Consider the following 17512-nt stretch of genomic DNA (forward strand, 5'->3'; position numbering starts at 1 on the left):
TATCTCTAAATTCAAAGTTTATCTGTATCATTTATGGCTAGAAAATTTCTGATAACCGTCTCAAGGTTTTTAAAATTTTCTTTTGCCTTTTTAAGCACTTTCAGGTCTCAGCAAACTTGTACTAACTGGCACCAAGATTTTCTAAAAGTCAATGGTATTCTAATTCAGTGCTGCTATCCATTTCCAACAATCATTGTTATAAGGAATATCTCATACTTCAGCAATGCCAGTACACAGTTCCATACGTTAGGAATAAAATTCTAGTACTTTGAGGTCAACACAGCAATTTATGGGCAGTTTTAATATCCATCCATTAACACCCTATGAGTTGTGAATTAGGCCCACTGACCTCTGCAATAAAATCTCAATGTGCACTTATCATACAATGCTTTGTGCCAAAAGCATGCTGATTCAATTGGTGCTAGCAGTGTACAGATTCAGCAAAACAGTGAGTTGTAGAAAGTTTGACTGCGATAATTATCTTTCAATGTCCGGGAACAGAAGTGAAACAAAACATGGTTTTCTGATAAGAGAAAGACTAGATTTTGTGTTTTTCTTATTTAATTAATTAAAGACAGATTTTGTACTTCAGAGCTATGTTACTAATTAAAATCATACAACAACCTAACAAACCAGGAACAATTTCAAAACAAAAGCTTGCACAATCTCAAAACAAAATAAAACTGATAATATTGACATGGACAGAGTTTATACGTTTTTATGTTTTCTATGATCAACGTATTTTCAGGTGTGAAGTTAATGTGAAGTTAATGTCACCCTCTGAGTGATTTGTCCCAACTCAACTAAATTCTAGTAGCAAGTTTTTGTGAATTTAAAAATGAAGATGATTAATTATTCTCCTTAGTTTGCCCTAGAAGCTTTGTTATATGTGACATTTAATGCACAAGAATTAGATACAGATGAGAAAAGAGACATTAGAACTTCATGTTGTAATGATTTCAATCTTTTTCAGGCCAGCAGTTTCTTAGAAGAATTGATATTTTAACTAGAGTGATGGACTTGTATAAGCAAACAATTTTCAGTAAGCTATGAGGTTTTATGCAGTTGAATTGTTTAGAATTTAGCTATCAGGTGAACTTGAAGTAGGAATAAGCCGGGGGAGAATCTTTCTGAAAGTGTCATTATATAGCTTTTTTACTTTGGCTGTGCATTGGGTTTGCAACTAATTATATTGCTTTATGGATGAGATTTCGGGTGGTATCTCTCAGTGTTAAACTGACTTAAATATCATCTCTTAAATTTTAAAAGCATGGCTGTTCCAATCATGTGACCATCATAAATCCAAAGTCCTCTTTCCAAGAAAAGGTAGTGGGTTGGGCTTATAAATCCTATGTTGTAGCCTTTCACATTTTTGAGAAAGCCAGCGGCTTTATGTTTGAAATGAGGAGCCATCACGATATAACAAACGGCTGATGAGATTCGTTGTATATTTATCTAAAACCCATTGAGTTTCAATGTCTTTATTGTCTATGGTGAGCAGGAAGCCAAATTGACTGGTGTCTCAGTCTTGCTGGAGATACAATGGAACATCAATTAGACTGGATGCAACAGCAGTGTAACACCATGCAAAGGCATACATGACTCATTCTATAGCCTGGAGCAATGTGCTCAAATTATGAGTGCTGTCTTCCTTTGAATACAATGAACTACATTCCCTTAACATGACATTCACAGTGTTAGCACATTCACAGTGTTAGCACAGCAGTTGCTTGAATGGATGATTGTTGTATCTCAACAGCGAGCTTCAATTAACCCAACAAAAAGTCAAAGGTCAACCTAGGGCAATGGAGGTTAATGTTCTAAGAGCATCTCAACATTGGCATCATTTTCAACTCCCCAGGATGACACCCAGCAGAAACACAGAGCTGACTGTGTGAGGTAGATTTCCAATTATCCCTAAGTGAAGATGCCAGCCACCATGCTCTTTAATACCATACAGAATGAAGATTTAGCATCCTGTCTCCACCTCCAGTAAGATAATGCTAGGGACAGGGTTAGCCACAAATGGAATGTCCTCAAGCACAGGGCATGTGTCAACTTGATTACATTGGGTGCACCCTGCTTTAATTTCAGATCACTTTGTTAACAAGTCCCAGGGCCAACTATTTTCAGCTGCTTCATCAATGTCCTTCCCTCCATCATTAGGTTGGAAGTGGGAATGTACACTGAAGATTACCCAATGTTCAGCACCATTCATGACTCCTCAAATACAGAAGTGGACCATGTTTAAATGGAACAAGATCTGGACAAAATCCAGGCGTGGGCTGACAAGCAGCGAGTAACATTCACACCACACAAATACTAGTCAATGATTCTCTCCAACAAGGAACAATCTAATCACCATTGTCTGTCATTCAATGGTATTACCATCATTGAATCACCCACTGTCAACATACTGGGTGTTATTATTGACCAAAAACTCAACTAGACTTGCCACATAAATACAGTAGTTATAAAAGCAGGTCAGAAACTATGACTAGAGGAACACAGCAGATCAGGCAGCATCAGAGGAGCAAGAAAGTCAATGCTTCGGGTCAGGCCCCTTCATCAGGATTCCAGAAATGTCGACTTCCCTGGTCCTCTGATGCTACCTGACCTGCTCGAGCTCCACACTGTATCGAATCTGACTTCCAGCATTTGAAGTTCTTGCTATCTCCAGAGACTAGGAATATTGCAGTAAGTAACTCACCTCCTGACTCTCCAAAGTCTGTCCTGCACCTAAAGATACAAGTCAGATATATGATGGAATATTCCCCACTTGCCTGGATGGGTACAGCTCCTACAACACTCAAGAAGCTTGACACCATCCAGGACAAAGCAGCCCTCTTGATTGGCACCACATCCACAAGCATTAATTCACTTCAACACTGAAGCATAGTAATAGCTGTGTGTACTATCTACAAGATGCACCACAGAAATTCCTTAGACAACATCTCCCAGATCCACAACCACTTCCATCTAGAAGGACAAGGGCAGAAGATACACGGGAACATCATTACCTGCAAGTTCTCTTGAAGCCACTCACCATCCTAACACTAACAAGCCAGTCTTGATGATAGACATTGACGTCCCCACCAAGTGTACATTCTGTTCTCTTGCTACCCTCAGTGCTTCCTCCAAATGGTGTTCAACACGGAGGAACACTGATACATTAGCTCAGGAAAACAATCAGCGGTAATCAACAGGACACTTCCTTTGTCCTTACGTGACCTGTTGCCATGAACTTTCACGAAGTCTGGAGACAATGTTGAGAACTTCCAGGGCAAAAAAGTCTCAATTGTTCCACTGCCTCTGTTCCTACCAGCCTGCGGGACAAAACATAACTTGGAATTTCGATGTTGGTGTCTGGGGCATTGTCTGTAATGTAGGACTATCACTACAAGTATGACTATATCAGGCTGTAACTTATAGTATATATATAGGAACAAAAACAGTTGCTGGAAAAGCTCAGTAGGTCTGGCAGCATCTGTGAAGGAAAAAACACAGTGTTAACGTTTTGGGTTCGATGATCCTTCCTCAGAACGGTTCTGAGGAAAGGTCTCCAGACCTGAAATGTTAACTCTGTTTTTTTCTTCATAGATGCTGCCAGACCTGCTGAGCTTTTCCAGCAACTTTGTTTTTATTCCTGATTTACAGCATCTGGAGTTCTTTCAGTTTTTATCAGGCAGTTATTTGACTGGTATGTGTGATAGCTCTGCCACTGATGGCACAAGCTCATAGATGTTAAAAAGATTAACTTTATGTAGTTGACAGGGCCATATTTACCATTGTTGCTTGCTGTGCCTTAATGGAGAGCTGGTGACTTGTTTGGTCTCATTACTTTCTTTAGGATTTGTCACAGTTTGACAACAATGGAGTGCCTTGTTAGGACATTTCAGAGGGGAGTTAATAATCACACACATTCCTGTCATGGTCGAGTCACACATAGGCCTGACCACATAAGGGTGGCAGATTTCCTTCTGTAAAGGATGTCAGTGAAACAGATGGGTTTTTACAACAATCAACAGTGGTTATGTAGTTGCCACTAGGTTAGGATTAGATTTCACTGAATTCAAATTTTACTATTTGCCCTGGTGAGATTTGAACCCATGTCCTCAGAACACTTGACATTATGACTATGCCCATTATGTTCTGGTTATTAGTAATGTCGCCTACAAATGTCCTGCCAAATATGACAGTATATTAAAGTACTGTGCTTTGGTATTTAAATTTAAAACAATTCTGTATCTCATGAACTGTTTACTCCAAGTAGTCCAGTCTCATATTTTGGACAGTGAATCTCTGTTATTGAATCTTTGAGCAAATATTATGTCTCCTTCCATTTCTGCTCAATGTGCTAATTAATCCTGAATACTATAAAGCAGTTTAAAATCTGAATCATTTTAATATCCTTTATAAAGGCTATTTAAATTCAAATACTGTAGAGTTCAATTACTATAGAGCTTCTTAGACTCTGCAGTATTTTCTATTTTGCTGCACTAGTATATTAAACACTTCAATAAAACTTTAATGTGTATTACTGACTAGTCTGTAGGAATTACTGCTTTGAACCTTTCCAATTGCATTTGTTTGTAATACTGTGATAGATGGGTTTTCCCATCTATTTAAATGAACAACATGGGGGCTTCCTAACTTTTCCAGGTTTTTCAGCCTTCTGCAGCCAAGGTCCAGTTTTCCCACTTCTTCCTGGGTAAAATAGATGCTTTTCTGCCTTTTCACTGTCCAAATTACAGGCCACAATTTTTCAGTACAAATTTTAAAATAAAGTTGTCTAGCTGTGGTGCCTTTTTTATAAATCTACTTGCTGAAATCAAGATTTAATTGCTGCGTCTTTAATATTACCTGAATTTTTCTCTTCTGTTGGACACTTCCACTCAACTTCTCTAAATTTGCTCTTTTCCAGCCTAACTAATGTTTGATACCTTCTAATTCAGCAATTATGGCATATTTTCTCACCTCCACTTGTGCTTTGCAGCTGTCCCTCACAGAACATAATCCTGCTGGAAGCATTACCTGTTGAGAGAGATGAGAATGCTCTTTTATTCTCCCTTAAATCTGAAGTTTTCCCCTTTTCCTTAGGATATCTAACTTCACTCCTGGGGTCTTCTCTTGCTCCTTACAGAGCCACCTTTGCTCAGGTCTCTGCCTTTTTTTTTCTGTCTTTTTCCTATCCTACACTTTCCTCTGTATGCCTCTTACCAACCTCGTGATGAAGGTTTGTCTTTGGTGTGCTGAGCTTACCCTGTTGCTGCTTCCACAGTAGCTGCCGTCTCCCTTTCTCAGTAATCGCATTTCAGCTGCTAACTTACTGTCTTTGACTTCTTAAAATGCTCATCCTCAAAATGGTGAAGTCACTCTACTTTAAATTCTTTCCCTTGGTTCTTCTTAAACTTGTCCTCATGGTGGGGTCTCTGCTTGGAATGTGAGTCCACACTGCCACCATAAGATAGGTGCCACCAGTATGTGGCACTGGGTTAAAATTGGTTGAAATAGTTCAATGCCACAAATCATAAGACCATAAGAAATAGGAACAGAAACAGGCCATTTGGCTCCCTGAGCCTACTCTGCTATTCAATAGGATTACGGCTTATTTGACATTCCTCATGAGCACTTTCTTGTGTTTTTCCCCATAACCATTGATTCCTCAATTGATTAAGAGCTTATCTATCTCAGACTTAAACATACAAAGGACTCTGCCCCCAAAGATCTCTGTGGCAAGGAGTTCCAAAAACTCCTTGAGAAGAAATTCCCCCTCATTTCAGACTTAAATTGGTGCCTGCTTACTCTGAGACTATGCCCTTTGAGTTTAGACTTTGCCATGAGGGGAAACATCCTCTCAGCATACTCAAGCACCTTAGGAGTCTTATATATTCCAATGAGATTATCTCTCATTCTTCTAAACTCCAGTGAATAGAATTCCAACCTGTTTAGCATTTGATCATAAGAGAATCCCTTCATGCCAGGGATCATCCTTGTAAATCTTCTCTGAACCACTTCCAATGAAATGATACCTTTTCTTAAGTAGGGAACCAAAACTGCTTACAGGACCCTGGAAGTGATCTCACCAGTACCTTGTACAGTTACAGTACAGCTTTCCTATTCTAAGGTTTTGGAGTAGATTTGTAGCTCAGGTTTTGGATGTTGTGGTTGGTTGGCTCACCGAGCTGGTTTGTTGTTCCGCAGACGTTTCATTACCCAGCTAGGTAACATCATCAGTGCAGCCTCTGATGAAGCACCGTTGTGTTTTCCCACCTGATATTTAAACTCTGGGGTCCGTTGAGCTGGATTACCTCACTTCCAGTTTTCCTTCGCAGTGGAGTGTATATGGGGTCGAGTTCTATGTGTTTATTGATAGCTTTCTTCGTGGAGTACCAGGCTTCTAGGAATTCCCGTGCTTGTCTCTGCTTTGCTTGTCCCAGGATCCTGGTGTTGTCCCAGTCGAATTGGTAGTTCTCCTTATCCATATGAATAGAGAAGGCAACAAAAAAACATAACCAATACTCACTTATCTCCATGACGAAGTGAGGTAATCCAGCTCAACGGACCCCAGTGTTTAAAAATCAGGCGGGAAAACACAACAGTCTTCATCAGAGGCTGCACTGATGATGTTACCAAGCAGGGTAATGAAACGTCTGCAGAACAACAAATCAGCTCAGCAAGCCAACCAACTACAGCTTTCCTATTCTTATACTCCAACCGCCTTGAGATAAGGGCCAACATTCCATTAGCCTTTCTGATTACCTGTTACACTCTGGTGTACTTGTATAGTACGATCTGCCTGTAATGTGCGTAAGACAACACTTTGCACTGTACCTGTGACAGTAATAACACGTGGCATTCACGTCCTTCCTCCAAATCACTAATATATATTGTAAACAGTTGCTGTTCCAGCACTCATCCCTGTGGAACCCGACTGGTCATCGGTAACAAACATGAAAAACAATCCCTTATCCCCACACACTGCTTCCTGTCCATTAGCCAATTCTCTCAATCCTCCATTGTCTATAATGTGTCTAGGGTCTGTCTAATTATCAGTGGTAATCAATAAACCACTGGTGAGTCCAAACAGAAGAAGCATAGTTAACAAGATGGTTGATTGCATTACAGCATTAAGTACAATAACATTAATGATCAGGCATATTACCCAAAGGACTCTAGGGAGCTGAACAGAATGTATCTGCTCCCTGCAAAGTTTGGTGTCCGTCTCATTGTCTCCAACAAAAGACAGTGTGACATAAGCAGAGAGGGCGGACCTCATGCAACATTCACATTAACCCTTTCAGGGCCATTATCTTCTACATACACACCTTCACCAATCTTCATGTAGAACCTAAGCCCCTCATTCTAATATCATCTTGCAAACCTCATCAGTATCATCATCAGGCCTTAAATTATTTTCGATATTGTGCAGCATTTTCTAGCTGATGCTTAACTAGTGATTTATAAAGTTTCATTTTGATTTATTTGTTTTTGTATACAACGCCCCGAATTACAAGACAATGTATTCAAATAGTCACCTTGTCAACTTGTTATGCCACTTCCAATGTTTTATAAAATGGTGTGTGTGTGTTCCCAACAAATGATATAGGGCTCTGCCAAAAACTACATGGGCACCATGATCCATCTACACATGAGCAGATATACTCACATTGCAGTTGAATAACAAGGAACAGAAAGAGAAACTAGAAATTATGTTCCGAGCACTACACACCTAGCAACAAGCTACCATGACATAGCACCATGAGTTCTACTTGTCACTAACAGGATATAGCTGTCAACTAGAAAAGTGCTCTATCTATCCACAAATGAGTATTGTGTCCATGAATTTGAGTGCCAGCGTGCGGTTAGGAGTGTAGGACTTACACCTCAAAGACTGATAGATCATATCAAACAGCACATGCCTTCAGTTGTTCACAACAAACAAGTTACTGACCATACCTGATTAATCTGTCAGTCTCACAGGGTGGTGCACTTATGCACATGGGAAGCTACATACATTAATTCACAGGACCCCCCCACCCCATTCTTTGCAGATAGAAAGAACATGGCACCTTTCTCAACTCAACAAAATAGGTAACTACCATTCTGAGGCTCATTTGCCTTCATTGGAGTCAACCTGCCCAGCTTAATATTTAAACAAATCTTGGCTACTAACTATCAGTCGTCATTCAAATTGTGCATTCTCCATGCCAATACTTATACCAGTCAACATCCATCTGCTAACTCATCAGTACTCTATTTTCATAAAATATACATGGTTTTTGATATTTAGATTGGTATTTCTTGTGAACTGTCCTAATGAGTGAAAGATGAGAGACTTCAACAAAATGTGACTTTTTTCAGCAGTATTCAAGTTCTGCACCACAAATAACTAAATTTAGTACACAATAAGCATTATTAAAATGGAATTTTGAGAAACTGCAAACATATTCCAATTCATTTTCCATTTTTACTGTTTAAAAATGCCAGCAAATATAATTATTATATTGAGATTGATGTTTTAATAAAATTACTTGACCGTTTGTATATAGATTTCATTAGCTTTGATACTGTATTCCAGAAGATAAATTACCAATAGTATGAATTTATTTAGGTCCTTATATGAAAAAAACAACAGCAGTTGTCAGGGGGATATGTGATTGAAAGGCTTGTGAACACTGGGGATTTCTTACTCTGAGTTTGCACAGTGCTCCACCTAGCAGTTGCATCTGTCACAAATGCAATCTTTATCTGAAAACATGTCCATAGGTTTATCCATTCTGTACTCCGCTACCAAAACTTGACCATTTGAATTATACTGACTCTTAATCTTACTTCCCCAAAAGTATGCCATTTGTGATTGTATATTTCTTCTCCAGCTTGGCAAGTGGATTTGTTCGTTATTCATCCTGACCTTCCATGGGGTCCCTGCAGGGAGTCAGTTTTCCATGGAATTCACAAAATACAGTAATGCCCCAAAACCAGTGCACTGTAATCTGTCCAAAGTGGAAATCAGTTGTTCAGAAACATCAATTATCCAGAAACGTTTTGAGCAGATCAAGCAAGTCAAGAATTCACCACTTGCAAAATCAAGAAATGGTAAATGTAATAACTTTAATGATTATTCAAATCATCATGCTCCAACAAGTTGGCAAGAAGGGCTGTTTGCATTAATCATGTCTACTTAGGCTACATCTTTTGTGCATTATGTCTAAAGAAGAATATCAGAAGGGGAAAGAATTTTAACTGCTGAAGTTAAGAGTACCAGCCTGTATCGGTGGGCAAACTGGAGGAGAGCTAGCCTGGAGGTAAAGCTGCAATCTTTCAAAATAAGCAAGTTGGCTCAAGTACCTTGGAGAAAATACTTGGCAAGAGAACACTGAGCTCTCAGTTATGGTTAATTAAATGTTTAGCTTATTGAATGATAACATTCACCTGTCACAATTTTTAGCTCTTATCCAAAATCAATGAGGTAGATAGCTGTTCTTGAGGTCTGGGCCGTAAGCAGATGACATATTTCTGTTGCATTGTTTGCACAGTTTTTATAACATGAACAAACTGTAATTATTTATAAGCCTGGTGCATTTTTCACATTGTGACCTGAAAACTATTGATAATTAAAACAAGCAGATGCAGTTAAAATGTCCACTATTATGTGTGAATTTTCTTTCCTATCAGTCACTAGCATGAACATTGGTCAGATATCTTCTGTCTGATACAGCATCACCTGCAATCCCTCTAAACAGCCTGTATCAAAGTTGAAGTCTGATTAGGAGAACAGAGTGACAAGGTTTGTTAATCAGCATATATTTAGGAGAGAGAGAGTGTGAGAGAGTGTTAAAATGGATAATGGAGGAAGAAAAGCTGGGTAATTAGGTAGGAAACACGATTATAAACCAAACCCTTTCACATTGGTAGTCCATTGCCAATCATTCTGTGAAAGGAAATTGCTGTCACTTTCTTACATTGAGTGTTTGGTGAATGATCATCACCCTATTTTTCCCACCTCTGAACGGCTGTCAATATGAATTCTGGGTCCAATATTACACTACAACCTTATGCTGCATTTTACTGTGCTACAGTCACTGCATTCCACCACCTACCTCCCAATCACCCGCCAATTTCTACCCTCAAGTTTGTTTGCATTAGCATTTATGATCAGACCCAGGTATCATTATTTTTAAATATGGAAGATGCAGTATTTGAATAAATGAAACAACTTTTACTATTGCTCTATAATTTATCACTCTTTCATTTCTCAGGTAAACATTTAGTTCCAATTCATATATTTCTCATTCTAATATTAATCTAAAACCTAAAAAATTCTGAAGTTCAGAAATTCCTTGGTGCCAAGCATTCTAGACTGGAGAGATCACTGTGAATTAACATGATATATGATTTATATTACGTTGGTTTATATTAAGAAGAGTCATTTTTAAACTTGCTCTCTTGGTTTCATCCTTGAATCCCTGACTTACGAACTCCAATGTTATTGTCTTGGTCAGGACAGCATCAATCAATCAATTTCACTGTTGGCTGGAAATGAATATTAGTTGGGGAAAACTGTAAGTTTCTCAGGGTATTCTTGTTTGCTTGGTCACTAATTTGTTGGTTTTTCCGTTAAAACAAAGAGATATCATATCATCTTATCAAGATTTCATGTACTACTAACACTAACATTGGTTTCCAACTTCAGAGCTTTAAACCAAAATCATCCTTGAGATCCCAAGTATTCCAGAAGGTGAATTGTCAGCTCTTAGCTTGAAAACTCAAATGGCAGGAATTAGATTTTGTGAACTTGTCCAATTCTACAGAACATTATGTTTCAGCAATGTTTTCTTAAGGCAAAGAGAAAAATTGGCTGCATAAAAAGGCATTCTTATTTACTCCAAAGGGTGAAGTTCCACATCGGGAGTGTGCACTTAAAAAATATCCTCTCAAGTACAGCTTTTGTTTTGTTCTGGAGATTTTAATCCATGACTTACACAATCACCAGCAACACCAACTAATAAAAATAAAACTACACCTTATCATTCCAGCAATAAATGTTCTTCTAAGTGATCTTCAACATATTGTTACAATTTTTATGTAAAACTCCTTCGGTCAAAACGACTGATTTACAATATACGTTACCAAAGAAACCATCTGAAGTACAAAATGTGTAATCTGAGAAGGTTACATGAGCTGATCTGATGATTTAAATAAAAATGTGAAAATACAACAATTTATGATTTAAGGAAATCACATCAGCAGGCTATTGTCATAATGAACAGTCATATTATTACATTGGTCAAGATGAATTTGCCATTTACCTTCCACCAATTTTGTGTGATTATTTTAAACAAGTTACAAACAGGATACTTTCCTGACTCAATGGGCAGCATTTGATTTTCATGAGTTATATGTTCTAGCCTGCAACATGGGAAAGCATATCAAAGTATTCAAATTTCATATGTTCATTTGATTTAACTAGAATTTAGAAGCTTGTTTACACAGTCAGATAAAATACAATTTTTAATTAAAAACAGCCAGTTTTCAAAAGTACACCCCAGACATGAATTTTAAGTCACTGTTTCACACCCCTGTGGTTACAGAATTGAGTTCTAGCACAACTGAAATTTGAATCTACTCATCACCTGCTTCATGAATTTTGTATCAGTTAACCAGGCAAAGCCTTCAAAGACAACAAGGTGCAGGGCTGGATGAACACAGCAGGCCAAGCAGCATCATAGGAGCAGAGAGGCTGACGTTTCGGGCCTAGACCCTTCATCAGAAAAGGGGGAGGGGAAGGGGGTTTTGAAATAAATAGGGAGAGAGTGGGAGGCGGATAGAAGAGGGATAGAGGAGAGGATAGGTGGAGAGGAAACAAACAGGTCGAAGAGGCGGGGATGGAGCCAGGAAAGGTGAGTGTAGGTAGGGAGTTAGGAAGGGGATAGGTCAGTCCAGGGAGGACGGACAGGTCAAGGGGGCGGGATGAGGTTGGTCGGTAGGAGATGGAGGTGCGGCTTGAGGTGGGAGGAGGGGATAGGTGGGAGGAAGAACAGGTTAGGGAGGCAGGGACGAGCTGGACTGGTTTTGGGATGCGGTGGGGGGAGGGGAGATTTTGAAACTTGTGAAATCCACATTGATACCATTGGGCTGCAGGGTTCCCAAGCGGAATATGAGTTGCTGTTCCTGCAACTTTCGGGTGGCATCGTTGTGGCACTGCAGGAGGCCCAGGATGGACATGTCGTCTGAGGAATGGGAGGGGGAGTTGAAATGGTTCGCGACTGGGAGGTGCAGTTGTTTGTTGCGAACCGAGCGTAGGTGTTCTGCAAAGCGGTCCCCGAGTCTCCGCTTGGTTACCCCGATGTAGAGGAAGCCACACCGGGTACAGCGGATGCATATACCACATTGGCAGATGTGCAGGTGAAGCCTTCAAAGAGTCTCCTCTCAGTGGTGAGAAAATGGTAGCACATTTTAGATGAGAGCCAATTGTCTAATGTTGACGTTCAGGCACAGGGACAATGTAGGCTAAATGGACATGTTTACTTAAAACATTGTTTTTCACGCTACCTGCACCAATGATTAGCATCTGCACATCCAAATATTGCAAAATATGTTTAAGTAACATCCTCATGCTATGCACGTTGAAATGTTCTAGAAGACTGAAATTTAAATTAGTTTAAGCATGACTAATGCAGTCCTGGGTTTGCTGTATTTTGAATTCTTAACTAGAAAAAGGAATCTGATTTCTTCGATTGAAGACTAAGAAATGTTTCCAAACCCTCTAAATACACATTTTATTGGTTAAGTGTGTCAGCACTATTCATTACTCACGCTGTTTGATCTGAAATAGCTTCGTTACTGCAGCTCTTGTGCCAGCTGTGATTACTTGATAAATTTTCTTGAAATTCTGATGCTGTATCTACATGAAACAGGACCTGTCAATGTGATAGGGTTAATGCTTGAATGTGCTGATTAGGATTGGAAAAATAATACCTACTTGTACCTCTAAAATCTTACTGCCATAAGTCTTTATGTACAACCTCTACACTTTGATTATTTGCTTTTTCTTCTATTAAAGGAGGAACATTGTATTGTGTTGGTCACAATTGTCTCGAGTTTCTATTGGTAACATCTAAATTACAAAGGTCAGTTTTACAGTGTAATAATTCTAGCACAGGCATTCATATAATGGAGACACACATTGAGAACTTCTCTCAATGTGCCTGTTTCATATCTGATTTTCCAGCATGAAACAGACTTGAAATGATGCAATGATATGAACCACAAGTAATGAGTTATTAAATAGGAAGCTATGCACTGGGAGTGCTGATAATACATCTCCTCTTTAAGCCTGTCATACAATTGCATTTAAACATGATTCCATATTGTTATTTTATAGGTGAGGTGAGATTTTAGGTGCAGAACTTCCTCCTTAGTTTTTGTCCTTAGTTTATGAATAAGATATGAAAATTACATAGAAACTTGCAATCACAATCAGAAATTATCCTGTACAATATGTGAGACACGAAGTAATAATAGCACACAAGGCAAATTTCAACCTCTAAATCCCTGATGTCATTCAGCTTATGAGCAATTAGATGGCTGATCATCAATCACAGATAATGACTGAGTTTTAAGGTGATGTCTGAGATTTCTACCCATCCAGTTTTGGCCTTCATTATGAGTGAGTCAGAAATTTCTTAAATCCACGTGCACTGCTTTTATCAAAAGAGATTTCAAAATATAAGTGAATGTGGCTGATTTATAATGCCCTCCCAAAAGTGTATGGACATCAAGCAATTAGTTTCATTGAATGTGCCTGTATTGAAAAATTAAGTAAAATAAAAAGTGAGCATCAGTCTAAAGAAGTAGGTATGAACGAAAACTTGATTTCATCCCTTATAAAACAGTAGATAGATATAAGGCATTGTGATTTCTAACACATGCAAGGAGTATTTCTGCAGGTTCACACTTGTTGGCTGGTTCTCTAGCCCTTATTTCCATCCAGCAAGTCTCCATGCATGAGCATAGAAATGGAAGTAGGCCATTCAGCCCTTTGAGCCTGTTCTGCCATTCAATCTGTGGCCAAACTCCATACATCTGCATTAGGTCCTTACCCCTTAACACCTTTGCTTAACTAAAATTAATCTTAGATATAAAATTAACACCTGATCTAGGATCCACTGCCGTATGTAGAAGAGAGTTCCAAACCTCTTCTATCCTTTGCACGTAGAAGTGTCTCCGAACATTTCTCCTGAATGGTCTGGCCCTAGTTTTTAGACAATGCCCCCTAATTCTAGAATCCCAAACCAGTAGAAACACTTTATTTTTATCCACTCTATCTTTTCCTGTTAATATCTTGAAGACTTTGGGATTTTGTAGTTTGGTGTTTGTTAGTTGGCATTGAGATGATGGGCCGAAGTGCCTGTTTCTATGCTGTGTGATTCTATAATTCTATGACTTTGATGAGATCACCCCTTAGCCTTCTAAATTCAAGAGAAAATTGGTCTAATAAATATATTCTGTCCTTACAAACTAACCCTTATAGTCCAGGTATCATTGTTGTAAACCTGTGCTGTACAATATCTAAGGCCAATATATTCTTCCGCAGCTGTGATGCCCAGATCTGCTCTTATCACTCTGAGTGGGGTCTAAACTGCATATTGAAAAACTGCAAAGTTTAACAACATTAACTTATTTGCATGTAATGGACATTCAAATAGGTTTCGTGGTACAAGACACCACCCTTCATGTTGTACTGAATTTATATATTATGAGCATTGTAAAGGCCATTAGTTTCCATTTTGTGTTTGAGAAACTGCAGACTGAAATGAGAAAGAGCTGTATTTGAAACCAGTACTTGAAAGATGGCAAAATAAAAAACGAAAGAACTGTGGATGTTGTAAATCAGGAAACAAAACAGAAATTGCTGGAAAAGTTAGCAGGTCTGGCAGCATCTGTGAAGGAGAAAAAACAGAGTTAATGTTTCGGGTCCAGTGATCCTTCCTCAGAACTAGTTCTCAGTTCTAAGGAAGGGTCACCGGGCCAGAAATGTTAATTGTTTTTTTTCCTTCACAGATGCTGCCAGATCATTTGGAAGATGGCAGTAGTTTTGAAAATAAGTAATCTGACATGCTTAGCAAACATCAGAAATAGTTTGAACAAGTAGCTTTCCGACACCTCCTCCTACCGCCCCCTTGATCATGATCCCACCCCCGACCACCAAACCATCATCTCCCAAACCATCCACAACCTCATCAACCTCAGGTGACCTCCCACTCACAGCCTCTAACCTCATTGTTCCCCAACCCCGCACCGCCCGCTTCTATCTCCTTCCCAAAATCCACAAACCTGAATGCCCTGGTCGACCCATTGTCTCCGCCTGCTCCTGCCCCACTGAACTTATCTCCACTTATCTCAACTCCATTTCCTCCCCCTTGGTCCAGGAACTCCCCACCTACATCCGTGACACCGCCCACGCCCTCCACCTCCTCCAAAACTTCCGATTTCCTGTCCCCAACACCTCATCTTTACCATGGACGTCCAGTCCCTATACACTTGCATTCCCCATGCAGAGGTCTAAAGGCCCTCCGCTTCTTCCTGTCCCGCAGGCCCGACCAGTCCCCTTCCACTGACACCCTCATCCGCTTAGCCGAACTCGTCCTCACCCTCAACAACTTCTTTTTCAATTCCTCCCACTTCCTACAGACAAAGGGGGTGGCCATGGGGACCCGTATGGGCCCAAGCTATGCCTGCCTCTTTGTAGGTTACGTGGAACAATCCCTCTTCCATACCTACACTGGCCCTATCCCCCACCTCTTCCTCCATTACATTGATGACTGTATCGGCGCCGCCTCATGCTCCCACGAGGAGCTCGATCAGTTCATCCACTTCACCAACACCTTCCACCCCAACCTTAAGTTCACCTGGACCATCTCTGATACCTCTCTCCTTCCTGGACCTCTCTGTCTCCATCTCTGGCATCCACCTAGAAACCGATAGCTATTTCAAGCCCACCGACTCCCACAGCTACCTAGAATACACCTCCGTCCACCCACCTTCCTGCAAAAATGCCATCCCCTATTCCCAATTCCTTCGCCTCCACCGTATCTGCTCCCGAGATGAGGCATTCCACTTCCAGACATCCCAGATGTCCTCGTTTTTCAAGGACTGCAACTTCCCCCCCTCAGTGGTTGAAAATGCCCTCGACCGTGTCTCTTGCATTTCCCGTAACTCATCCCTCACACCCCCTACCTGCAATAACAACCAAAAAAGAATCCCGCTCGTCCTCACGTACCACCCCACCAACCTCTGAATCCAACACATCATCCTCCGACAATTCCGCCATCTGCAATCCGACCCCACCACCAAAGACATTTTTCCCTCCCCACCCTTATCTGCTTTCCGGAGGGACCACTCTCTCCGTGACTCCCTTGTCCGCTCCACACTCCCCTCCAGCCCCACCTCACCCGGCACTTTTCCCTGCAACTGCAGGAAGTGCTACACCTGCCCCTACACCTCCCCCCTCACCCCCATCCCAGGCCCTAAGAAGACTTTCCACATCAAACAAATGTTCACCTGCACATCTGCTAATGTGGTATACTGTGTCCGCTGTTCCCCTTGTGGCCTCCTCTACATGGGGGAAACCAAGCGGAGGCTTGGGGACCGCTTTGCAGAACACCTACGCTCGGTTTGCAACAAACAACTGTACCTCCCAGTCGCGAACCATTTCAACTCCCCCTCCCATTCCTCAGACGACATGTCCATCCTGGGCCTCCTGCAGTGCCACAACGATGCCACCCGAAGGCTGCAGGTACAGCACCTCATATTCCTCTTGGTAACCCTGCAGCCCAATGGTATCAATGTGGACTTCACAAGCTTCAAAATCTCCCCTCCCCCTACCGCATCCCAAAACCAGCCCAGCTCGTCCCCGCCTCCCTAACCATTCCTCCCACCTCAAGCCCCACCCCCATCTCCTACCCACTAACCTCATCTCACCCCCTTGACCTGTCCGTCCTCCCTGGACTGACCTATCCCCTCCCTACCTCCCCACTCACACTCACCTTTACTGGCTCCATGCCCGCCTCTCTGACCTGTCTGTTTCCTCTCCACCTATCTTCACATTTATCCATCTTCCATCCGCCTCCCCCTCTCTCCCTATTTATTTCAGAATCCCCTTCGCCTCCCCCATTTCTGAAGAAGGGTCTCGACCTGAAACGTCAGCCTTCCTGCTCCTCTGATGCTGCTTGGCCTGCTGTGTTCATCCAGCTCTACACCTTGTTATCTCAGATTCTCCAGCATCTGCAGCTCCTACTATCTCAGTAACTGAAGTTTGGTTGTGGGTGATTGAGAACAAGGGGGATGTGCGTTTACAGACTTTGCAACAACTCAACAACAGCACCTGGAAACAAAGACTACTGAACTGTGTTTCCAGTTTTACCCCTCTGTCCACAAATTATTTAATCCTGTCTGCTTGAATGTCTGCAGGAGTGTAAGGGATTAGAGTTTATTTCGCAGTAATATA

At 40.8% G+C, this 17512-nt stretch overlaps 1 protein-coding gene across 1 annotated transcript in view; it reads right to left on the reverse strand.

Moving 5' to 3' along the window:
* The window catches only part of itprid1 (ITPR interacting domain containing 1), a 72204-nt gene that overhangs the window by 18979 nt on the left and 35713 nt on the right, over positions 1 to 17512 (reverse strand). The gene's annotated exons all lie outside the window — the stretch shown is intronic.

This window comes from Rhincodon typus, chromosome 4 (assembly GCF_021869965.1).
Source record: "Rhincodon typus isolate 14 chromosome 4, sRhiTyp1.1, whole genome shotgun sequence".
NCBI lineage: Eukaryota > Metazoa > Chordata > Chondrichthyes > Orectolobiformes > Rhincodontidae > Rhincodon > Rhincodon typus.